Source organism: Malaclemys terrapin, chromosome 9 (genome assembly GCF_027887155.1).
Source record: "Malaclemys terrapin pileata isolate rMalTer1 chromosome 9, rMalTer1.hap1, whole genome shotgun sequence".
Lineage (NCBI taxonomy): Eukaryota > Metazoa > Chordata > Testudines > Emydidae > Malaclemys > Malaclemys terrapin.
This window is the reverse complement of record NC_071513.1, coordinates 63,046,877-63,073,396: the sequence shown is the minus strand read 5'-3', so window position 1 is coordinate 63,073,396 and position 26,520 is coordinate 63,046,877. Positions and strand designations below refer to the sequence as shown.

Sequence of the window (26,520 nt, the reverse complement as noted above, 5' to 3'; positions counted from 1 at the left end):
CGCACTGGGGGAGATACCCCTTGGGCCCAAGCGGGAGCGTTGGTGGGCCGGAAAGGAGGAGGGGCGGCTTTGGGTGCTGGGCAGCTAGGGGCGCTGGCGATGTTGTGGGCAGCAGGAGATGGTTAGAAGGGAGCCTTATTCCCTGTAGAGGGAAGAAAATTCTCTATAGATTAATTAGAGCACCTGAAGCCAATTAGAGCACCTGAAGTCAGTCACCTGATAAAACCTCCTGCTTCAATGAGACAGGGGAAGGAGTTTGAGCAGAGAGCAGTTTGGAGGGAAGCAGAGGAAAGTTTGGAGAAGTGCTGTGGTGGGCTAAGAAGACCAAGACCCTAGGTAAAGGGACACCTGGCTTGTGCAGAGGGAGGGCAGGAAGCCCCCCCACAAGCTGAAGGGCAGGAGAGGGAAGTAGGCCAGGGGAAGGAACCACTAGTTCAAGTGGTTTACCACTATCCCTAGGGCCCCTGGGCTGGGACCCAGAGTAGAGGGTGGGCCCGGGTCCCTCCCTCTCCACTCCCCTCCTCTAGGACACTAGTGGGGCAGTTAATATTCCAGTTCAGGGGCAAGAAATGGCGCCCTGAACCCCTCCCCTCAAGAAGAGAAAGCGCGAGACCCATCATAGTAATGCCAGCTATTTGCCACAATATATATTTCCTTAAACTTAAATGCTTCTTTAAATACACAGGCCTGTAGTCTACTCCAGATATTAATTATTATTTGTCTGGCAGTAGTGCCTCGGACTCCGAGTCATGAACCCATTATGTGAGGCACTGTACAAACACAGAACAAAAAGATGGTCCCTGCCACCAAAACCCTGGGTTTTAAAAAATAAGAGCCTAAAGATAGACCCCTGGATCTAATATTTAGACGACTGCCTGATTCTTAAATGTGCTGAGTACTCAACAGCTCCCATTCAAAACAGTGGGAGAAGCTGGGTGCTGAGCAGTTTAGCCTCTTTATTTAGATGCCTGTTGGGTGTTGAGGTCCTTTGCAAATGTGGCACGTATATTTGAAAAACTGAGCTCTTAATCTGTACATCCTGAAATGTAAAACCCTACCCCTGTATGAGCCCCTCTCATATAAATGGGGAGTTCAGGTGTCTCTTAATGCTATTGTTTCAGATTGTCAGACGTCAGACTCATGTCAACAGTGCATTGGTTTGCACAGTGAGTGTTATCTTTGCGATCAGAATTTTTGTGGGCAGAGGTGGTTGAAAATGGAGATTCATCAAACCTGAAATGTTTCACCCAAAAGATCTGGGTTTGACAACTCATCTGCGAATCCGCAGCAGGGTTCCCATGGTGACCTCAGTGCTTTCAGGACCTGAGGCTCCAGGGAAGACACACCAGGGGACTGTTCCACAGCCAGGAACTTGGTGCTTCAGGATCCTTGGCTCAGGGTAAAAATGGCCAAATTCTTCTCACTATCAGGGAATGAGGCTGTTGCAAAGGAGACAGGATCATTTGTGCAAAAAACATGGCCTGTCTTTTTTTTTTTAACATTTCCAGCAGTATTTCCATTGAGATAAATCATTATCAAAAGTCAAAGCAAGCCCCAAGGATTGATATTCATATGGCAGGAAGCGCTATTTAACTCAAAAGCACAACTAAGCTGGGAAACTCATTGCCACAAGACAGCATGGAGGTCAAGAGTTCAGTATGATTTTAAAAAGGATTAGACGTTTATATGGTCAGTGAGAACACTGAAATCTATGATAGCAAGGATTTAAAAAGAATCAAGAGCTTTGGAAGTGATATGTTATGCTGAAAGGTGCTAATGCCTGCCGGCAAGTGGATCTTGGATCCAAAGATAGTCCAAAAACTTGGTTAAAGCCAACAGGAATGCCAAGTCCTCTTTTTCAGACTCAACAGAAGGAGAAATCAAGCCCTTCTATGTAGGACAGAGGTACGTCTACACTGCACAGGAAAACCCATGGCACTGAGTCTCAGAGCCCAGGTCAATTGACTTGGGCTTACGGGACTCAGGCTGCAGGGCTGAAGACATCAGTGTAGACATTCTTGTTTGAGCTAGAGCCTGGGCTCTAAAACCCAGGCAGGGGAGAGGATCTTGTGGTCCAGATCCAACTTCAGCAGAAAGGCCTACCTGGCTGTTTTTAGCCCAGCAGCGCAAGCCCCATGAGCTTCAGTCAATTGACCCAGGCTCTGAGACTCAGTTCTGTGAGTTTTTTCTTTGCAGTGTAGACCTATCCGAGGGCACAACTAGCCCTGGTAGATTAATCAGGGTTTTCCTGATTGCAAATGCAGTGGCTAGGATATCAGTTGCAGCCTATGTGTGTTGGAGGCAAGAAAACCAGGAAAAGGAGTTATGAACATGACAGAGCTTCTTGGGCACAGCACTGGCTGGAGGGGAGGCTGTGCAAGGAAGCTGCCTCTTGCTATTTGTTTCTACTGTATTCAAGGAAACAGGCCTTTGTGCACATTTGCCTGAGAGCATAAGCCAACCTCTCACTGAGGAGACATAGGAACAAACTTACCCTGGGGACAGGCTATTCCATAAGTGCCTACTGCACCGTTCCCTGCACTTTCCCCTGAAGCAGTTGATGCTAGGATCTGTCAGAGAACAGGATACTGGCCTGATGGACCATGGGTTTGAGCCTCCAATATGGTACAAAAACCTTCACAGTACAAAAATGTATTTCAGTACAACAGCCTTTACAGAGAATTTACTGCTTTTCTGCTTCACACCAAACCAGCTATCCCGAGCACTTGGTTAAAGAAAGGAGGACATACCTTACCATATTTCCATCAGCAGTTCTTTAAGTTCTCTGTGCTCCTACTGAGATCTTTGCAAAATGCCCGTGGGAACTGATCTGATGTGTTTGGCAGCCAAGGGTCATCATGAGTATACACTCTAACAAAGTCAATGATATCCTCTGCTCCGAAGTGTCTTGGCAACCGAGGTAGCTAATTGAATCTCAAGATTTAGTATCTGTACTTGAGGATCTTGGGAATTACCTGCAGGCTCCTACCACTGTGGAAATTATAGTGGCAATCACTTCGCAAGCAAGGCATTCTGGTAAGAGGGTGATTTTCCAAGAGATGCCAAGCTCCCACTGCTTAAGTTTTTTCTTACAGTCTGTTGCTGAGATGAATCCATATTTAACACTAATGTACCATTGCTGTGAGGAGACAGCTTTGGAGAAATAAAATATATATGACACTAATGGAGGTTTTTTGTTAGGCTTTCATCACCCAGAAGCATTTTAATTCCCAGCCATTGAACTATTTTCACGTCTCTCTCTCTCTCTCTGTGACCTATCTCCTTCATTAATCTTTGCGGCAATCGGTAATTCCACAAACCAGTTCAGCTGACCATTAGTCTAATCAGAAAAACAGTTTTCATGCTTTAGTTAATTCTTATTGTTGTGATCATGAGTTGATTCCCAATAGAAAATTAACTCAGAACATGCATAGCACTCAGGCCATAAGTTTCATCTTTGTGCTTGTGCTCTGTAGGAGAAAGATGCCTTTCAATGGTTGGTTGGAAGTGATGGTCTTCAACTCTTGCACTGATGGCATCCTTCTAAATATCCTGCGTTGTTTCATGAGCAGGGAGGGGCCTGAGACTTGACATTCAGTTCTGAACCTCCATCTGAACTTAAAGTTACAGGGGGCAGATCTAGTGTTTCAGCTTGGATGCATTTTTATTCTTGAAGTCTTCTCTATACTATATTCAGTACGTGGGTGCTACAGCTGTTTAGAAGGGAATTGTGCCTACTTTTTATAGTATTTTTAAAAAAACTTGTGCTGTACCACCCTCAAGTTTACATTCTCCAGTACAGCTCAACAGGACCAAAAGACTTTGCCCTCTGTATTCTCCCTATCTCTACTAATAGCTTTCAAGTCATAGGACCTGCTACTCAAACTGAGAAATACCTTACTTTGCATTGACTATAATGGGAATACTTATAGAATAAAATACTACAAAGCTTGAGTAAGGTTGGCAGAATTTAGCCCATAGGATCTAGTACTACAGCAGTGAGACTGCTGACATGCCTTGAGATGACAGCTACATACAATTCACCATTTACACTTTTCAAAATATTTTGAGGTGTATTTATGACTTACAAGGGTGTTGGATAGCCATATGTTACAGCTCTGTTCAGAATCACTGGCCATAATCCCTGATGTAGCTAATGATGAGTCTCTCTCATGCCAACAAGGGCACATGGAAGCCCAGCCACTTTTCATAACGTTTGGTATCCTCCAAGAGTTTAGCTTCCCTTTTCTTGGTGCATCATGATTGCCTAGGTTTGTGCTTATGCATGGCAGGCTGCTGAAAAAGTGGTGAGATCTCAGTTAAATCAGGGACTCAGCATATTTATTCCTAGTGACTAAGAATCAGAGCATACAGAGAAGAAAGGTGCCATAGCATGGGAGTGAATGAGAGATGTAGTAAGGGAAGCAACAAAAGAAATGGAGCTGGATCTCCAATGACCAGGAGTTGCAGACTATTGGTACGACATAAACATGGTTTGAGTTGAGTATTTCTATTTTGTAGTGTAATCACACACATCTAGTGCAAATGCACATTTCCTCCACCACCCACACTAGTAAAAATGCTTAAATAGATCTGTGCTAGTGGTTTAATTGCATCACCATGAGGTGCAATTGAGTTGGAATCCAGAGCTTGGTGTCTCACTTCCAGGTAGAGTGATCAGATGTCCCGATTTTATAGGGATAGTCCCGATATTTGGGGCTATGTCTTATGTAGGCACCTATTACCCCCACCCCATCCTGATTTTTCACACTTGCTGTCTGGTCACCCTACTTCCAGGAGAGAAACTGCTCAGTAGAAGCCCTGCAGATTGCCTACGCCCCAGTCCCTTACAGTATCCTAGCACAGCATGTCAGACTGTACCACAACATGCAATTTTCCTGTTGGTTTCCATCCCCATCATTTTTTGTTTCACTCTTGACTGTGCATACTTGACTGGACAGAGTTAGAGATTTGTGTGACATTTCACCCCATAATGCTTTATGGGAATATGCTTATGAATGGATGTTTTATGCTACATAGGCCATGTAACATATCTCTGTAAAGGTTATGATCTATTGAATATATTCATCCTATTTGTATGCATGTGTCATTTTTGTACTCGAAGTTAGGAATATTGGCTGTGTACTTGCTTGATTTTAAGTAGCCTTAGTAAAGCATTTGGTCAGCTTCTTAAGAAAGGAATGTGCAAATTAAGTGCCCAATCAAGAAACACTTACTGAACAATGGATCTCGGAAGACTCCAATCTACCTAAGTAGTCTTTCTGGAGACATTCAAGATAGAATGTGGCTTGGCTGGTAAGGAACTGTCATGCATGGACATGTGACTTGCCCATGTGACTCCAAAACTCCATTTTGTAGCTGGATTCTACATGTGGGAGGGAGGAGTGTCCACCCATAAGAGAGAGTCTATTTAAATCCCTGGGACACCCCTCCATTTTGTCTTCAGCTGGCTCAAGAGAGAGCCTCTCCATCCCCAAAGGATACCCGAAGGAAACTGGAACAAAGGACAGTAACCACAGGGGGTGTGAGTGATTGCTGTCTTACAGACTAGTCTCCTTCTAGTCTGGAAAGGAAGCTTACTGGAACACCTCTGAGGATGAGGTTTTATCTGTATTCAGCTTTCTTACTGTATTAGGCATAGACTTGCATGTTTTATTTTATTTTGTTTGGTAATTTACTTTGTTCTGTCTGTTATTACTTAGAACCACTTTAAACCTCCTTTTTGTATTTAATAAAATCACATTTTACTTATTAATTAACCCAGAGTATGTATTAATACCTGGAGTGGGAGGGGGGCAAACAGCTGTGCATATCTGTCTATCAGTGCTATAGAGGGCAAATAATTTATGAATTTACCCTGCATAAGCTTTATACAGGGTAAAACAGACTTATTTGGAGTTTGGACCCCATTGGGAGTTGGGCATCTGAGTGTTAAAGGCAGGAACACTTCTTAAGCTGCTTTCAGTTAAGCCTGCAGTTTGTGGGATGTGGTTCAGACCTGGGTTTGGGTTTGTAGCTGACAAGTATGTCTGGCACAACCAGGCAGGGCTCTGGAGTCCCAAATTGGAGAGGGGAAAGCAGGGACAGAAGTAGCACATCAGTTGGCAGCCCCAAGGGGGTTTCTGTGATCCAACCCATCACAATTTGAAACAGCAGCAGATGGGTTTAATAAAAGGACATACCTTTAGAGACTGCCTGTTAAGCTCAGGAGCTATGATACAGCCTGTGTTTTGTTCTCACTAAGTCTTTACAGCTTGGCTGGCAGAGCTCTCTCATCTTTTAGAACCTTATAATAGCTAAAAACCAGTTTCAATCACATTTGAAAAGGTTTGAGTAAAAGATGGGAAAACTATAGCAAAGTTACAGGTTAATGAAGCTTCTAAACCAAAGCATTCTTCCCAATATGGAATTACACCTGGAAAGACAAGGAAGATAGATACAAGAGAGAACTCCATTATTGCTAGTGGATAGTCTTTCCTCTAAAGAGCTTTCAAATTCCTAAGGATGTAAAAGTAAAGTGAATGTTCATAATGATTTTTTTGTCATGTAAATGTGGAAAAGCTCTATTACCAGCAAAGCCACCTCTTCTTTCTTGCTTAACATGCAATTAACAGCATGGAGAAAAAATTAATTGGTTTTATCCAGTGAAAGACTCAGAGCCAAATTCTGTGCAACCCAGCTGATGTCACTTGGGCACATTCAATTAAGTCTCTGACTTCAATGGGCTTTGGATTGAACCCTCAGCTCTTAGCATGCAAAATGTCAAACATACCGAAATCTGCAGGAAAACCTTATATAGCATTTTTCATCAGTAGATCTCAAAGCACTTCAGAAGGTTGTCCACATCATTATCCCCAGATGGAGTAATTGTTCTAAAAATGATTTTACATCAAAACCTTCACTCTTTTCTTCAAATAATTTTATTGAGGTAGCTCTCTAAAAACTTCATAGCCCATCCCACACCAAGCTCTTCCACTTACCAGATAAAGTACAGGAGCCTTTTTTATACCTAGCAGACCTATTAGGCAAACAAATGAGGATATAATGAAACTGAAATAACATTAGCCCAAGCAAACCCAAAATATACCAAGTATCAGAGGGGTAGCCATGTTAGTCTGGATCTGTAAAAAGCAACAGAGGATCCTGTGGCACCTTTAAGACTAACAGATATATTGGAGCATAAGCTTTTGTGGGTGAATGCCCACTTCGTCAGACATGCATCAGGCATTCACGCACAAAAGCTTATGCTCCAATACATCTGTTAGTCTTAAAGGTGCCACAGGACCAAAATATACTGAATTCTAAAAACTAAAACCCTCACCACAAAACCTCAAACACCTTGAGCATTCTCTGATGCTTTTCACACTCTATTGGTGTCATGTTGCAACCAGTACAATATTCTCATGAGCTGGTGATGAAGATGGGTTGGAAAATTTAAAATAGTTTTTCTGCTGAATTCACATAAAAGAATTCACAGAACACCACCCTACAGAGGTATGATGGGTAGCTGTGAGAAAATCAGCAGACAAACATGCTAGCATGTTTCAATGATTGATTATAATTATGTGTTTATTTATTTCCAGTAGTGTATATAATGTGCAATGCACTGAACAGATACAAAATAGATACACTCCCTGCTTCTACATGTAGGACACCAGTAGTTTTGTACAAACTTTGAGGGACAATATGGCCCTGGAGTTTTTCACAGCAAAGGTGTGAGAGAGTGACCATTTTAGAGGTTTTGTCTGGGTATTGAAATTGTGGTGTATGTATCTGAAAAGAGATGTCTTTGTGCTTTCTGTATATTGCATCTTTACATGGCAAAGGCAGCTGATTTTGTCATTTGGTTCAGATACAGAATGTCATACCAAGTCACTGTGTCGCTCTGTCTCTCACGCAAAGATATTATATTTTCTTTCTTCATCCGTTTTCCTTAATCTGAAATAAAAACGGTCTAGGTTCAAAACACATTTTGCTCTTTGTGTGCAGGAAAACACTGCAAAAAGTAATATGTACTGGTATATCCAACTGAGCAGCCTAAACCTTTGGCAGGGAAGACCAGAAATTGTCCAATTTACATGGTGTTTTCCAGACATAATATGAAGATAAGGCCCATACAATCATAAACTATCAGATGGGAAACAGTCAGGCAAGAGACTAAAAGGGAAAAGGCATAACTGATTTTGTAGGAAGACTAGCCGTGGGATGTTCAATGCTGCATTGCCAAGGTTACATATACAGTAGTTAGGGCTCTTTCTCACAGGGCAAAGAGGAAATGGAGAGCGTTAAAGTAAACAATGGGGTGGGGGGTGGTTGATTTAGATCATACTTATCCCAGTTTTATACCAGTATAATTCTATTTACTTCAATGACATCGCACCAGGATAAGTGAGGTAAGAATATGGCCATGGGATGGAAGACAAGATGAAAGAAGGAAATTTAGAGACACGTTTGAAGGAAGAGAAGGAAGATGCCTTTTGAGCAGGAGGAGGGAGGTGTAAAGGCAGGGCACAAAATTGCCAGAGGGAGAAGGAGACAAAGGAAGGAGTCATGCAAGATGCCCAAGGTGGTGATCAGCTATAGCCTGAAAAATGTCATTTGATCATCCATCTCATGGTGCAACTAACTATAACTTTTACTGGTGATAACATAATGCATACTTGCTACTCCAGGAACAACATAGACTGTTCCTCAAGAGCGTGGATAACACACTCAGCCAATCCGGGGGTGGAGGGGAAGGAGGGCAAGAGGGCAATTTGGCCTGGGCCTCAAGCTCAAAGGGGGCCTCAAATTTAGACACTTGTTAATTTTTTGGTATTTGATAAGTTTCGCAACTTGTTTTTATGCACATCCCTATTGGACCAAAATGTGACACACTCTCTCAGCTTAGAGCTGCAAATTTAAGCAAATAAGAGATGTGATTTGGTAAAAGACATAATTTTTTATTAACAGATATAGATTTTGTCATATTAAAGAGTTAAAAAAGTTCATAAATATTAATAAAAATATATCAGTTCTGATGGCACAAGATTAGACCGTGATGAATGTGTCCTCTCAGATCAGCTGATTATATAAACAAATCACTACTAGTGGCTGGTGCTGGATCAAGTGCATGTTGAAAGGTAGAGAATTGTTACATTTTAGTGTCTTTATAGTTTTACATCTAGTTGACTAAGGAATTATTTATGTGTGTGAATTCCTCATTATTATCTTCATATGGTAGGTAAAAGAGGTGACTGGTAGATTGGTTGGTTGAGACCTAGCATAGCCATCATCATTGGCTTTCGTAGTCTATAGGCCCAGATGCAAGGTGAAAATTTGTGAGGACAATCTTGTACAGTAAGTTTTGTGAGGACACATGTTTGAAAAGTTTGGACATTATCCCTCTGTATATGTCTGTGTTTACTATATGTATGTCATCCCTTTGTCTTCTGCTCAGCCTGTTACATTATACCTTACGTGCTTGAGTTTTGATTCAGTGATAAGGATAATAACTTGTCTGACTGTTTCATTTTGTGTTCTTAATTAGTATTCCTTCGTTGTAAGTCTTTTCAGCATTTGTGTACATGTTTACAGTAGAAGATTTCAAGTGTAGATAAGCTACTTATGTACAACAGAATATTTCAAGTGTGGATAGGCTACATTTTGACCAGATAGAACAATATGAAGAAGAGATTTGAAAGTGGTGCAAGAAAGAGACTGTGAAAACAACTGAGTGAAGCAGCAGCTCAGAGCTCAAAGCCAATACCTTCATTTCTCAAACCACTGGAAAAAACACACCTTACCCAACAAACAATGCTACAGATAATGAAAACTCCGCAACTGCAACAGATATTTTAATGCCAATACCTGAATATGAGGACAGTAGTCAAGAAGGAGATGTGCCAACAGTAACAGATGCAGTAGAAGATCCTGTGTATGATCAAGAAACTCAAGAGCAACAGGAAGATGTAGATATTATTCAGCAAGAGCAATTCATGAGTACTACAGGTTTCACTGTGACGGACATTGGAACTATTGACGAGCAATTTTACCCAAATGCAGTCTTTTCTTCAAATTAGTTGTTTTGAAATTCCAAGTAACATTCCACGAGATGCTGATAATCATGCTTTCCCTACTTGTCTGTTAACAAAAACTCTTCCAAATGGTGAGACCTGCATAAGAGACTGGTTATGCTGGAGTACGGAAAAACAGTCTCTGTACTGTGCACCCAGCTTCATTTTGAACAAAAGTGCTGCAAATTCATCAATCTCTCATCAATCAGGATGGAGCATCAACAGAGGTTGGAGGAAGTTGAAAAACCGAATGAGAGTTCAATGTCACACAATGAAAACTATGTTGCATGGAAATCAGCCAGTAGGGCAGCATCAGCTGAAAGTTGAGAATTTACTCATGACAGAAACTAATAACTGGAAAAAACTTCTAGATGCATCCTGAATGTCATTCTTTTTCCTTCTGAGAAGGGATTGGCTTTCTTTGGTTCCAGTCAATGTATTGGCGATCATGCAAATGGAAACTTTCTAGACATGGTTGAGCTACTCAGCAAATATGACCCACTTTTATCAGAGCATATTAAACATGTTCGAGAATTGCAAGAAAGTGAAAAGTGCATGCGAGTCCATTATCTCTCCACACGCCTGCAAAATGAGTTTATGAGCTATGTGGGTCATTCATACAAACAACAATTCTTGATGAGATTCGAAATGCCAAGTATTTTTCAATCACTGTTGATGCCAGTCCAGATTGTTCTCACAAGGAACAGACTACTATGGTTATTTGATATGTTAAGATTGTAGACAGCTCAATTTTCAACTGAAGGTTTATTTTGTTTGATTTCACGAGGAAAAACTGGAAAAGAAATTGCTGCTCAAGTATTAGCAATTCTAGAAGGTTTTAAGCTAGATTTTCAAGTCTTCATTGGTCAAACCTACGACAATGGATCTAATATGGCTGGAAAGTACAAAAGTATATACAAGCAGTTCTGCTTGAGCATAATTCAGACTGTATTTTCTCCAGCTGTGGAAACCACACTCAACCTTGTAGGTGTTGACTGTGCTGAATCATGCAAGGAAGCAATTACTTACTTTGGAACTGTTCAGCAAATGTACAATCTCTTCAGTAGCAGTCCACAAAGATGTGAAATTCTGAAGCAATATCTTTGTGTTTCACTGCATGGGATGTCCAAAACTAGATGGTCTGCACGGATTGATGGTGTTCAACCAGTTGTGCAGCATTTGAATTCAGTGAGAGAGGCTTTAGATGAGCTTGAATCTCTCACTGCACAGGCTCAAACTGAACTTCAGTCTATTCAGAAGTACATGTCCAAATTTGAATTCATTCTGATGTCATCTTTGTGGATGAAGCTACCTTACAATGATCTACCAAACTAATCTGGTACAGACTGAGTAATGAAGCTCTGCTTTCTGCAGCTGAACAATTTTAGCAACAGTACAACAAAGAAATCTCAAAAGATCTTAGTGACAAGGTCATCTTCCTCAAACCAATATATTCCACGAACTTGAAATTGGATTGCAAGCCAATGGAATTGCTTCAAGAAATACTTGAACTTGGCTCTCTGGGGTGTTTCCTAATATCACAATTGCATTGCATATTTTTGTCAGTTTGCCTGTATCGGTGGCTTCAGGTGAACACACCTTCAATGTGCTGAAGCAGGTAAAGAACTATCACTGTTCAACTATGGGACAAGAGTGTTTGAATGGGCTCACTATGCTTAATATCAACTGTGACATTGCATGAAAGCTAGACTTTTCCTCAATAATTAGTGCATTTGTACAGAAAGGCTAGAAAAGCATTTGTTAAATAAAAAATATTCAAATGATGTCTCACTCTTTTTTTGGTGCCTTATTTTGTTTTCATGTGTCATTTTTTATTTTTATTATGGCTAGGGGCCTTGAAAGCTGGAAGTGGCCCAGGCCTCTCTGGACCTCTGAGAGGGCCTGAACACACTAAGTGTAATCTATATGATAATTCCAGATGGAATTCCCAGTGGTTTCTGCAGAAAAATAAAGCACAATGGGCCAGATTCATTCCTGTTATAATGCCACAGAAGTCAGAGTTACAGCAGGGAAATATTTGTCTTACTGTATTCCCTGGGAGAGCTCTCTTATAGGAGAGGAGGAGGTGGAGATATTCCATGCTATAGCACTGATCTGCTGGGGTCTGTATTGCTTATTCTACAGATCTTTCTGGTGGAGTGGGGGCCTTTTGAAACCTCTGCTGATGGTGTCCTTTGGGGTAGACAGTAGCACACACTGACATACACACAGTGCAAATAGTGAAGATTTGTCTCCTGTGCTGGTTGCATGGAGGCATGAGTATAAACAGGCAGACGCCACATATGCTTTTTAATGTCATGATCCCCAGCCTGAATAGCTTCTAGTCTATGCATTAGCAACACATGACAATTGTTTTTCCTCCATAGGCAGTCATACGTACAGTGCAGACTTGATTCTTGGTTGAAGTTTCTAGGCATTGCTGTAATATAAATACTAACATCACCACAGGAAAATAGACTACGAAATGCCTCAAAATCCAAGGATTCTTGACTTACTGGCAGGTACCGATTTATGAGACCTCAAAAGGAATACAATTCAGAAATAGTTTTAAATAGAACCAGGGTAAATCTGGGGACTCATTTGGGCACTGAAGAAGTTCTTACAGACAGTCCAGTACCTGTATGAGACACCGTGCCCTTATGTGTTCTTAAAAGGCAACTGTAGGTTGTCTCCAGTATTCCTAGCAGATTCCCTGACAATCGTCTTTGTTCTTCAGTGACAGAGTTCTGCAGGCTGTTGGAGCAGAGAAGGAAATACAGACACAGATGAGAGAGAGTTTATTTTTGCTAGAATTACCTCTAGCAAGGCAATGTTGACAGCAAAAAATTGCATTTCTGAAAACTGAATTTTGTTGATTTACTAGAGCAGTCACTGATTATCCCACAAAAAGGAAGGATGACCCATCAAAGAACTATATTTTTGTTTCAAGTTTGTAATGGCACAAAGATTGGCCTGGATGCTGGGCTGTCTGTGGCAGCATTTCTTCATCAGGGTGCCCAATTTTCAAATATGCTAATTTACGTTCTGGCTTCAGATACCACCTAACTGGATTTATTGATATCCAAGGGCTTTTTGTGCCTCCAATAATTTTGTCTAAATATATTATCCTGAGGATTTACATTTATTATTATTTTATAGCACCTACCAGTGTGACTAGGCAGTGCACAGAAAACGTTTAAGAGACAAGTACGACTGGCCTCATCCAGCTCTCTTTGCACTACAGGAGGGAAAAAGTTCCCATTTCTCCCTTTCTCCCCAGGGAGCATAGAGCTGGTGTAGCCACTAGGAGATGGGTTCCAGCAATTCCCTGTTACTAGTCCCTTAGTGGCCATTGCCAGCTAATGTAGTTTAGGGCAGCAGCCCATGACGGCTTTAATATATGCCTGGGCTAGCACAGGTTAAAGTCATAATAGGTTCCCAAACTCACAACCTGGGTGAATTTTGACACAGAAGAGAATCTGGGATTTTTCGCCCAGAGTGGTTTATATTTGCACATTTCCTTAACCATGTATATTTCCAGGACAGGGAGCAGAATTTGCTTCTGTGTAGATTTTCCTCCATTTTTGCCTTATTTTACTGTGGATCAAAGGAAAGGTCTGGTGTTTGGATCTGGGTGTATGGGACCATTATTCTCTTTTATCTGCCTTTTATAAGGATTGAAATTCTTCCTCACACATTACTGTATGTTGTGCTTTCATCAATTAATAATATGTAGCCAGAAAAAAATAAAGGTCTTCCAGCTGAGCAGCTGAGTTAACAAAATGGAGCCAGCACACTGTGGCACATGATAGGCAAAGTTATCTCAATTAATTGTAGTATTTCCATGTAAATGACAGTGCTAATGAATCACCATAACATACTTCAGCACAGAATGCATCTTACATGAATACGTGTATTCAGCATCATTATAGGTCTTTTCTTGGCCTGCTTAAAGAATATTAGAACAGGAGGGGGTGAAACTTGCATGGATTATGTTCAGTCTCTCTGAAACAGAAAAAGACTAGTAATATTTTAAAGGGTTAATATTTAAATCACAATTTCCCCAAGGGTTAACAGTCTCCATCAGTAGCTAATGTAAGAGATCCCACAGTACATTTCCCTCTCTTATACTGATTTCACTTTTTAAAAAAATGTTGATGGCTGAATATAACTCTCAAGTGAAGTAATGTCCAACAAACAAATTGCTTTTGTTTAAAATAATTTTGAAACATACTAGAACATGAGCTGTAAGAGACATTAACAAGATTATCAGCATGGCCTCCTGCAATTTAATTGATAAGCAATGTTGTATTAGAAAAGATGCTTTTGCATATTTCATATTTCCCATTTGATTCACTGGGCCAAGCCCAACTGAGATGCAATGAAGTGTGGCACATGAAATGACACATTTTGCCTGAAGATGTACTAAATTAACACCAGTAATGTGAAGACTCACTCCATAGGAATTCTGGAACCTGGATATGGCCAATAATCCAGACACTGCAAGTGCTGAACAAATTTATACTAATTAAATTTCAGTTCATGGAAGTAGTTTTACTGAAGTTCAATGGCTTTTATCCCGAGTAATGACTGCCCTTTATAAAATTCTTTGGCTGGAAGTATAGGGACAATGTCCGCTCGCCAACTCTGGTGTATCCCATTACCTTGTGTAATCAAGTGTGACTTGCTTTCCAAATACATACACAAAGCTCTGAACATTCAAAAAGATGTGAAGCACTGAAATAAATGGTTTACAAACAGTACCATGCATCTTTCTTTACTCTGCAACATATACATTGGCCAAACTGTACAGTCTCTACGTAAAAGGATAAATGGACACAAATCAGACATCAGGAATGGTAACATACAAAAGCCAGTAGAAGAACACTTAAATCTCGCTGGGCATTCAATAACCGATTTAAAAGTAGCCCTTCTTCAACAAAAAAAAAACTTCAAAAAGAGACTTCAAAGAGAAACTGCAGAGCTACAATTCATTTACAAACTTAACACCTCAATTTGGGCTTGAATAGGGAGTGGCTGGCTCACTACAAAAGCAATTTCCCCTCTCTTGGTATTGACACCTCCTCATCAATTATTGGGAGTGGACCACATCCACCCTGACTGAATTGGCCTTCAATGTTCCTTTTCCACTTGTAAAGTAACTCCCTTCTCTTCATGTGCCAATATATATTTATGCATGTATCTGTAATTTCCACTCCATGCATCTGAAGTGTGTTTTTTTTTTTTTTTTTACCCACAAAAGCTTATGCCCAAATAAATCTGTTAGTCTTTAAGGTGCCACCAGACTCCTTGTTGTTTTTGTGGATACAGACTAACACGGCTACCCCTCTGATACTTGGTACATAACACAGAGTTACAGTCTGGACTATGGTATTATCATTGTGCTTAACTATTTCAAGTGAATAAAACACAACACAGCACCTTAAATCTTTTAAATGTCAAGACAGAAGAAAATTGGCCAGGCTGGTTAAAAACTGACCAGATGGCAACCCTAAGTGCAGTCGCTGAGATTCTGGGCAACCCTGCTATAGTTTGGACAGATGGCATGGGAGAGTCCGACTTCCCCTCCCTTCCACTACATGGCCAAGATTTACAACAGGGTAAGACATACTTTCTGCCCCTGAACTGCTAGCTGCCAAGATCAGAGTGCATTAAGCCATCAGATAAGTATAGAAGGGAGGCTGTGGCATTTTTAGCCCAATATGAAAGAGTGGTTTTAGCAATTTTTGAAGTACAAATTAAATAGCAAATGGCTGGGTGAAATTTTCCTGTAATGAATATTTATTTTTTATGACCCAAGTACACACGCTGGCATATTAAACACAAAAAACTGCATAAAAATTGCATTTAGGCTGAGAAACAAGCCAATAATAGCGAATAAATTCCTTGTTAGAGATGACAGTAACCTTCACCCAGGTTACCCTTAGAAAATGAAGGAAATATTCTACAGTTATGGCCCACATCATTTTAGTTTTACTCTTTTGGTCCATTACTGTAGTGTAAAAGTTACCACAGCTATGGTTGCTATAGCACAACAGTTGTACAATACACATCAATAATTGATGTGAGGCCCAAAAGACTAATGTGATACTAATTGACCTATGAAGGAAGGCTGAAAGAATTGGGTTTGTTTAGTTTGGAAAAGAGAAGACTGAGAGGGGACATGATAGCAGTTTTCAGGTATATAAAAGGGTGTCATAAGGAGGAGGGAGAGAACTTGTTCACCTTAGCCTCTAAGGATAGAACCAGAAACAATGGGTTTAAACTGCAGCAAGGGAGGTCTAGATTGGACATTAGGAAAAAAGTTCCTAACTGTCAGGGTGGTTAAACACTGGAACAAATTGCCTAGGGAGGTTGTGGAATCTCTGTCTCTGGAGATATTTAAGAGTAGGTTAGATAAATGTCTATTAGGGATGGTCTAGGCAGTATTTGGTCCTGCCATGCGGGCAGGGGACTGGACTCGATGACCTCTCGAGGTCCCTTCCAGTCCTAGAATCTATAAAGGGTGAAGGAAGTGAGAATTAAACCAAAGAGTTAAAAAAACCCCAGATACATTGGGCCAGATGCTCAGCGGATGTACATTGGAGTTGCATCAGTGGAACAAAGCCTATTTCCAGACTGCAAACTGGAAAGATGTTCATATACACCACAGTTAAGATGGCTTGTAGCATGTACCCATCCAAAAACTACAAAAATTAGTATTGTGATTTAGGGAAAAACATTTTTAGAGGACCAAATGACATTGTCTAGTTTGCTTTGTATTAACACTCAGTCTGCTCTGTGAACCTGCCTGACCTCAATACTACAGGAGAGGGGCCCAGTCCTGCCAGGTGCTGAGCACCTGAACCAGTTGAAATCCATGAGGTTTGAGGGGGGCGAGCAGCTTACAGGATTGGTCCTTAATGGAGGATCATTCTAAACTCTACCAAGCAATGGAGTCTGCATTATTTAATTCACTAACATAGACGATCACAAGCATTTTAGAAAATGCAGAAATAACTGTTTATCTGAGGAACAGTCAGGATGAAGTGTATAAGGAGGCCTTTTTTTAGTGTGGAGGACTCACATAGCTAAAGGGATGTTAAGGTTGCAGAGCTGAAAAGCTATTATTTGTGTGTCTCTTAGATACTCATGATCTTTCTTTCTTAGACACTTACCTCACATAAAATAGATGAATCAGAACTTTCATGTAAAACATATGGATTATAGGCCTTGCCTACACAAAAAAGTTAGGTTGATGTAAGTCACCTGACATTGACCTAGTTGTGCATGTCTACTCTTAAATTTTCTCCGACTGAGGTAAGTGCCCAGTAACACCACCTCCCTAAATGGCGTTGAGCCATGGTTGACATACTGCAGTAGACGCAGTACTAGTGTAGATACAGTGTGACCTGTGTTGACCTTACTGGTCCTCCAGCATCTATCCCACAATGCCCAACACTGATCGCTCTGGTCACAATTGTGAACTCCACTCCCCAGGGGCCACAGAGACTGGAAGCCAGGGCCCGTTAAAAATGCCATCTATTCTTGAAATGCCTTTTCCTGATTGCCCAGCCTGGTGAGCATACTTAGCAGCCCTCCCTCATCGTGTGCAACTGCCCAGCTGACCACGCTGGCTACCTGCTCCAGACAGGCTCCTGCCTTCTGTAGACAGGAGATATTGTATCTCCTGGGCCCCTGGGCAGTAGAGGCTGTGCATGCACCTCTATGGAGCAGTCATAGAAATGTGGACATCTATGAGCAGATTGCATGGGGGATGCAGGCAAAGGGGTACAGCAGGGATCAGCAGCAGTGTTGTGTTAAAGTGAAGAAACTGTGGCAGGCATACCAGCAGGCCAGGGAGGCCAACAGTCGATCTGGTGCTGAGCCACAGAGCTTCCACTTTTACAACAAGCTGCTTGCCATTCTTGATGGAGACCCCCCCTAGAACCCTTCAGAGCACCATGGATACCTCTGAGGAGCCCAAGAAACAGACCCCTGGTGTGAACAGCAAGGAGGAGGAAGAAGAGGAGTAGGAGGATGAGAGACGTGACACCAGGGTTCCAGTTATGCCACAAGCCAGGATCTGTTTGAGTCTCCAAAGCAGTCTAGTCAGGCGCAGCAGCTGAGCACAGGTGAGCCTGACGCAGGGGAAGGAACCTCAGGTAAGTGTGTGAATGAACTTCCCATTACCGTGTTTAAATGGGAAGATGGATCCTGACACCAACGTAGCAGGACACAGGTATCAACTTTCCATTAATGTACTCCTACTAGACGAGGTAGCAGTACAATAAACAGAGGAAGAGTTGTTATCTGCTTTTCATTCCCTGTAAAGTTAGCCAGGTGTGGAGGAGGGGTATGGGGAGCAGTTTGTTTATGTACACAGGGATGCCCTTTGAATCCTCCTTAGATTTCTCAATGAAACTTTCATGGAGGTACTCTGCAATCCTCTCCCAAAGGTTTCTAGGGATGGCTGCCTTATGTCTTCTGCTGCAGTAGGACACTTTCCCACACTATTCAGTGATAACTTCAGCAGGCACCACTGCAGTAAACAGGCTGGTGGCATATGGATCCTGCTGGCTTCAGGATGTCAGCAGCAGCTGTGTTTTCTGTGCCTTTGTTCCCTCAGGAGTGAGATATCAGTCAAAATCACCACTGCCTGAGGTAAATAGTGCCGTTGCCCTGCACTCACACCTATGAACATAGGGACTGAAATGTTATTGTTTCATGCAACCAAACAATCCCCCCCTCATTCTCATCTTTGCCACACAACTGCTGGGCCATACTCACCATGGCTGGGGCTGGAGAGAGTGCTATGATCTGATGCGCCAAAGCTAAAGTTCCAACAAGCACATCTTGTTTAAAATGTTAGGGGAGCAAAGGAAGAGAGTTCTGAAACTTAACTTCCACTTTCTGTTGTGACTAGATACACAATGGTACAAATCTCTGTGGTTTAATCTGTAGGTGCTGCTGTTGCAACCTTGAGAGGCCTCTCTCCACACCCGGCCACGATAAGGAGGAGAATGAAAAGGAGATGGGAGGATGTGTTCAGTGAGATCCTACAAGCCGGTGCTGCATTGGACTGTGAACAGAGGGCCTGGAGAGTTTATATCTCAGACACTATGGAACAGGAAAGAGCAGACAGGAGAAAGGCCCACGAGCCCGAGGAGGAAAATGAGAGAGGGAGATGCACCAGCACATAATGGGGCTTCTCTGGCAGCAAACACAGTTGCTGCATTCTCTTGACCTGCAGGTTCAACAAGCACAAGTTGGCCTACTTTTGCAGTCAGTGTAGAACTCCATTTCAGCACCCCACCTCCGATACACCCCCCCATCATTCCACGGGGCAACAGAGGCTGCATCCTTACCCCTGCCACTCCAGGCTGGGGGACTATAAGGACAACCACAGCTTCATGTACACTGACCAGGGAGAGCCATGATTGCTGTATGTGTAGCAAAAGTGAACTGAAATGGACATGAATGCACTTTCCTCTTGTTGTGTTCTGTTAATTTATTTCAGAACTTGCCATTGTGTTTGCTTTTTAACTGCACATGGGTTTTTTTTGTACTGGTTTTGGTACACAATAAAAATCTATTTTCTGGAAAATAATTAATCTTTATTACTTCATCACACATGCTTCAAAATGCCTAGCACTACTGACAGCACCCACTACTTGTTATTATACAGGGTGACAGAACTCATAGGATCAGTGACATACACAGTGTAATAATTATAAATATACCGCATGCACTGCAAAATCAACAAGTGCATTAACAGACAGTGTGATATTCATAAATGTACCCTAAGCTGCACACAACTTCTAACACCCCCAGAACTTCAGGGCCCAACAAAGCACAGTCCATTATAACATATTACTGTGTCTGACTGTTAAGATGCTCTTTTGAGGCCTCCTGCAGCTGCATAGCTCCGTGTTGAACTTTTCTAAGGGCCCTGGTGTCTGGCTGTTCAAACTCAGAAGACGGCTGCACCATCTCAGCCCTCTACCCTGATGGCAACTTTGCCTCTCAGATATTATGCAGGACCCAGCAGGCAGCTATAACCACTGGGATATTTTTCTCACTGAGATCGAAACTTGTGAGTAAACATCACCAACGTTCCTTCAATCTACCAAAAGCACATTCAACTGTCATTCTGGTGAGCTCATAGTTGAATCTTTCCTTGGTGTTGTCGAGGTGGCCAGTGTATAGTCTCATAAGCCAGGGGAGCAAGGGGTAGGCTGGGTCCACAGGATCACTACTGGAATTTCAACATAGCCAGTGGTAATCCACTGGTTAGGAAAATATGTCCCTGCTTGCAGCTTTCTGAACAGTCCTGTGTTCTTAAAGATGCGAGCGTCAGACACCATCCCGGACCATACAGCATTGAGATAGGTGTAGTGTCCTCCCGATTCACAAATGCTTGCATAACCATAGAAAAGTCACTCTTTCTGTTGATGTACTCTGAGGCAAGGTGGGCTGGTGCCAAAACAGAGATAGGTGTGCTTCTATCACCCTGCCACATTTCAGGAACACCATCCCTGCACATCCATCCACTATGCCCTGCTGTCAGGCTCCACAAGTCTTGGAGTGGGTTCATGGGGGTCTGGGAGTCATCACACTCCAATCCTCCACCCTGCAGCTCAAAGACAGTCGCTGGGACCAGTGTACATGAAGCACAGCTGGGGCACAAGCCTCACCTCTATGCTCTGATTGGGAGAGATCCAAGGCTCCTGACTGGGCTGCAGCCCCTATTTAAGCAAGGAGGAAACAGGCAGTTGTCCACAAAACTGGGCTTCACTTTGCCATGGACTGCTGGTCTGGTGTTTACTGGCTCCTGCCTTCTGATATCTTCACATAGCCTGACCCTTGGTAACTGCCTCCTGGTTCCTGTCCTTCAGTTTCATCACCTGATCCTGACCTCCCGATATCCTGACTCGGCCTGACTCTTGATAACTGACTCTTATTCCCTGATCTTTGGTTTGTCTCTTGATTCTGGTTTCTGGGCCTGATTCCTGGTAACTGGCCCCAGCAACTCAACCCACACCCGACACTAGCCCCTAGGCCATGCTGCCCACGCCCCAGCCATTTACACATTCTAGGTGAACTCTTGACACTTCTGAAGTTAACAGCCCAACTCTAATTGACTTCAGTGGGGCCAGGATTTCACCCTAAAGTTTTTGACATTAAGTTTTTTTTTTTAATTCTTAAGCTACAGCAGAAATGTACGGGCAAGATCCTGTTCTCAGAGCCTCATGGCAGAAGTCATCTCTGATACTCTGCTTTCCCTACTTGGGACATTTTCAAATGTAACGAGTTCCCAGTGAAAGTGTACCACACATAGTAAGAACAGAATCCTGAGACCCATCATGTAGTTCTGAGAGGAGATTTTATGTAACAGTTGGCTAATTTAGTGCTAATTACATATCATTTAATTCTTTTAAAATCTAGTAAAAAATGCATTACCCCATTTTAGATCCTGCAAAGTGCTGAGCACTCAAACTTCCGTTGATAGTGGGAGTTGCAGAAACTCAGTATCTTGCAGGACTAGGCCCTTAGGAAGCAAAGATCTCATTGATAGTGCTATAAATAAAGGATTTGAATACTTCTGTACATATCTACACTTTATAGCTATATGTGTATTGTGGGTGGTCATTATTTTGATACCTACATCTCCGCCTGCAATTTAGGACACCGATCTATTTAAATCTCTGAAACTAGCCTGCACGCACCATACAATTGTCATACTTATTTAAAGCAAGATTGGGCAATCCTTATTTTTCTGAGTGAGTGCTTACTCGTGTGAGTAGCCTCTTGGATTTCAACAGGATTACTCATGTAAATTAGTGCTTCCCTAAGTGAGTAAAGGTTGCTCTTCCTTGCCCTCTATTTGGATTTATAAGAACAGAATCAGAGAAACCTCTCCCATCTTCTTGACAATTACTTAAAAACAGCAATTACTGCGAGAAAACTACAACTGGCAGCAAATTCTATTGCCAACAACTAGCCAAACCCATTTCATTCATGCGTTTATATCAGTTTTAATTGTACAGGTCTTATGTTGGGTAAGGATATGTAGACCATCTCCTTATATACAACACATTGTTATTATTACATTAGTATTACAGTAGCAACTACAAGCCCTAACTGAAGTCAGGGCCACTCGATGCTTGGCGCTGTATATAAACACAGTAAGAGACAATCCCTGCTCCAAAGAGATTTCAATACAAACAGGCATAGGGTTGGAGAAAGCAGAATTATGATACCCATTTACAGCTGGGAAACTGAGGCATGGAGAGGCCAAATGAATTTCCCAAAGTCACCCAGCAGAATAGTGGCAGAGCCAGGATCAGAACTCCGATCTCCTGAGTCCATCCCAGTGTCTCAGCCATGGGTTCATCCTTCCTCCCCTAGACACACATACAAAAAGAGGGAGTATTTTTTTTAAATCACTTTACCCTCCATGTTATCATTACAAAAGTGAATTTTTCTGCAGTTCTGAGACCAGCCAAATCATAGAATTGTGTAAGGCAGACAGTAACATAACATGCTCAATAACAAGTACATTTTAAAAATACACTTGCATGGGAGCTCTCTCTGGGCTTTGTGCTTTACTGATGATTGGTATAAAAAAGAAAAACACACGCACTATCAAAGACACCGTCTTTTGGGTCATATAGGTTCTCCTACCTGACTCATTCATGTTTCCTGGTGTCAAGAAATAGAGTACATAAACTGTATCTTAATTTAGACCTGTGCTGTCAGGGGCTGGAATTTTAGAGTGTCTAGCTTTGCCTGAACAGAGCTTTGGGATGTCTTGTACATGGATTTCTCATACATAAAATGATGATAAATTCGTATTCTTTAGGGAATTTCACAGAAGAGCTCCATAATAACAACAAAAAGGATTTTATAATTTATTTGTATTGTGTGTGTATTGCACCTACGAGCCCCAGTTGTGGACTAGGAACCTGTTGTGCTAAGCACTGTACAAACACAGAATAAGAAGATGGTCCCTGCCCCAGGGAGCTTTTGTTTTACTTTTTGATATAAGGAGATTGAACACATCCACACCCATTTCCAAAAGTGTCTTTTTTCTTCTGGTGTCTCCTCTAAGTATCGGGGTACAGATATTCCTAGGAATGAGCAAACAGATCTTCATCTGGTGTACCCTAACCAATGTTCAGTGACCTAGAATTTAACTCAAGCCACCCCACCCAATGCAAGTTAACATGTTCCCCAAGATAATCTTGAGATCTCTTAAAATCCATGGCTGGCAGAGCAGCTCAGTGCCGGGTCCTCAGCCTGAGGAGAGGATTAAACTAAACTTTTCCCATCTTCAATGAAACTAGTGAAACAAGATTTTCCAGATTATTGTTCTTGGACAGAAAAGTTCCATTTTTCCCTTGGCAACTATGTTACCATAGCTTGAAATGTTGTTTCAACCTTTTTGGAAAGCACTCTTTAATTTATATGTTACTATCTAAAATACAATTTAAAAAGTGGAAATCAGAACAAAACTTTTCAATTCTAGCAAAACAAAACATTAAGATCTTATTGAAACAACATCTTTTGACAAACCGCAAATAAATTTATTTTTCAGAATTTCATTTTGTAGGAAATTGAATTATTTTCTGTTCTAAAATGGAAGGAAAATATTAGAAAAGTTGTGGAAATTCTTGCAAAAGAAAAAATCCAGTTCCTGTCCAGCTCTACTTGCCCCCTCCTTCCCCAAGGGTGGTGCGGTTCTGTGCAGCTCAAGGAAGGGACTGTGTTTTCCTGAGGCACAAATGCGCCCTGAATGCCACCTAGGACAATGTAGCTTTGCACCCCCCTTTCCTCAGGGATGTATTTGAAAGGCATAATCTAGCTCTACATGCTCATGTTTTGTAAATATATTAGATTATTTTGTTCAAAGATCTCAGAGCGCTCTGAAACACAGAGTTGTATCTCCACTTTACAGACAGGAAACTAAAGAACAGAGAACCTGCTGAAAGTCACAATGAATCTGGGACAGTAAGTAAGTGCAGGATTCTCATAACAGATTTCCAAGTTATTTCTAGTACTGTCATGCCCATGGGCATTTGCTCTTATTTTCACACCAGTGCGCTTAGGAAGGTGGAAGGGAAAGTGGATAAAGTAAGCCTTGCTGTAATTCCATTGACTTAAGTGCAATTACAGGATGGGTGAATCTGGTACCAGCTTTCTCAACCCAGCATTCTCTCAATGTCATTAATAGCATTAAGTAGAGAAACACCTACTGCAAAAAAGTGGTCACAGCAGCAAAAGTGCAAATGGCAACAAAACCATTACTCATTAAACCACCAGAAGATTTGTTATTCAGTTCTAGAGTAGTTTGAAAAGATTCAGTAAAACTCAAAGGGAGCATAGGAATGAGACCAGAAAATCTTTTTTTTTTTTTTTGGTAATTATTGCAGTCTTTTATTATTATTATTTCCAAGCCATTTGGCATTACTGTAGCAGAAAGAAACTACAACTGAACAGTCAAAAATACTCCCAATAGACCAAGTATCTTGAGTTATATCAAGAACATTTTATTCCAGAATGTATCTGACTCCCATGATAGCTTTACACTTCTCTCACTATATAAGGGCTCGTATCAGAAAAAGCAAAACAGAGAGAAAGTGTGAAGTATCCTATTAATATTGCATTGACATTAAGGTCATCACAGAGAAAACTGAGGACAAAAAGGAAGAGAGACTGTAAAAAGCAAGCAACATTGAAGGGCTAGAAAAATCATCACGTAGTCCGTCCAGGTCCGCCCTATACAACAGAGGTTGGCAGGAAACAGTTTTCCTGACCTGCAAGAATTTTTGCAATAACGACAAATTTTTTCCCTTCTGATTGGGACAAAATTTTAAAAAAATGGATTGTGTCAATCAAAATATTGCATTTCAATGTCATTTTAAAAATATTTTTACTTTCTTCTTCTTTGTTTTTAATAATTAACTTAAATTTTTAAACAAAGTTGTTTTAACCCAACAAACAGAACTTTTTCATTTAGAGAATGTCAAAATGTTTAGTTGAAAAATTCCTGACCAGCTCCACTATACAACATCATTTTAATTCTAATTGTTCACCTTGTACAGAAACAGCTAGTGGCTGTGCCCTGTAAGAAACCCAGGCAGCCTCAAAAATAATGTCCAGTTACTCCTTGAAATGAGTAATCAGAGGCATAAAAAATACTTAAAATGGACAATTCAAGCAAAGTCCACCTTACCTGATATTCTAGATGCATGTCAGCTTTTCTTAAGATGCAATGTTGCAGAGGGAGCAGTCAAGGTGCAAGGATAGACTAAAGAAATTTTCAAGGAAGGCAGTGAAATACTGACATTTGTCATGGTACCATGATGTACTGTGATCATGACTCCCATAGCACACTGCAGAGGGTACACCATGATGCACTATGGGAGTTGTAGGAGGGCAAGAGGTACCCAAAATACAATTCCCATAGACACTGCAGCAGCTCAGTTGCACACAGTCTAATGTCAAATTGACCTGAAATGAAATGCTTCAGTACAGTTAGACAGTCCAGAATGTTTCAATTCAGCTCCACTTGATCAAAAATGAAATATTACATTTTGATTTTCCTGATGGAAAATTAAAAAAAAAAAACACAAACATTTTCCAGCAGAAAATTGATTTCACAGAAACAACATTTTGTGATGGAAAAAACATTTCAACAGATCATTCCCAACTAGCTCTGGTAAATGTCCAGACAAACAGTCTTCCAATATGACTTAAGCAATAGAACAAACCACACAAAAAGGTACTTGGAAAAATCACTTTGGTCAGAGTTGTTCAATTGTCCCAACAACCCACATTCATCTAAAGTGCTGTAGGTGGAGCTAAGCCTGTTAACACCAGCTAAGGATCTGGCCCCAATTGTTTTAAACCAAGTAACCTGTCTTCTGAAACGTACCCCAGTAGAAGGGAGGAGTGGTTGGACATTGCAAGGCAGATTAACCAACTCCTCACCATGTAGACGTTATACATAGGGTTGCCAATTCTGGTTGGACGTGTTCCTGAGGTTTCATCACATTTAATAATATTTAATTAGAGGTTAATCTTTAATTCCTGGAGACTCCAGGACAATCCTAGAGGGTTGCCAACCCTAGTTATACACCACATAGTACACATCACAGGCCTATCCAGACTTCAGAGATTTCAAAAAGTGTTCCCTCATACCTGACAGTAGAGTCTAGGCACATGTTTTAACCCCTTACCATTCACACTGGCCTCACTACTGGAAATTGCTGGCAGAAGACGACAGAGTATTATATCATATATATCTTCCAAATTTGGCAATGTAAATAAAGGTGTAGCCTTCTCATAGTCCTTAGTTAAATAGGTTAATTCAGAAGTATACATGAAAATTTCTTAACACTACAAGGTGTATTTTGTTATTGATAGCAACTGAAGTGTA

At 41.3% G+C, this 26,520-nt stretch overlaps 1 protein-coding gene across 3 annotated transcripts in view; it reads right to left on the bottom strand.

The window, feature by feature from the left end:
- The window catches only part of LOC128843474 (G-protein coupled receptor 35-like), a 132,694-nt gene that overhangs the window by 22,963 nt on the left and 83,211 nt on the right, over positions 1–26,520 (bottom strand). The window contains exon 1 of one of the 3 annotated variants that reach the window (XM_054040340.1): positions 7,890–7,962. The exons of the other annotated variants lie outside the window; for them this stretch is intronic. The gene's annotated coding sequence lies outside the window, so the exon portion shown is untranslated. Of the gene's footprint in view, positions 1–7,889; positions 7,963–26,520 lie in introns of those variants that run through there. 3 annotated transcript variants of the gene reach the window in all.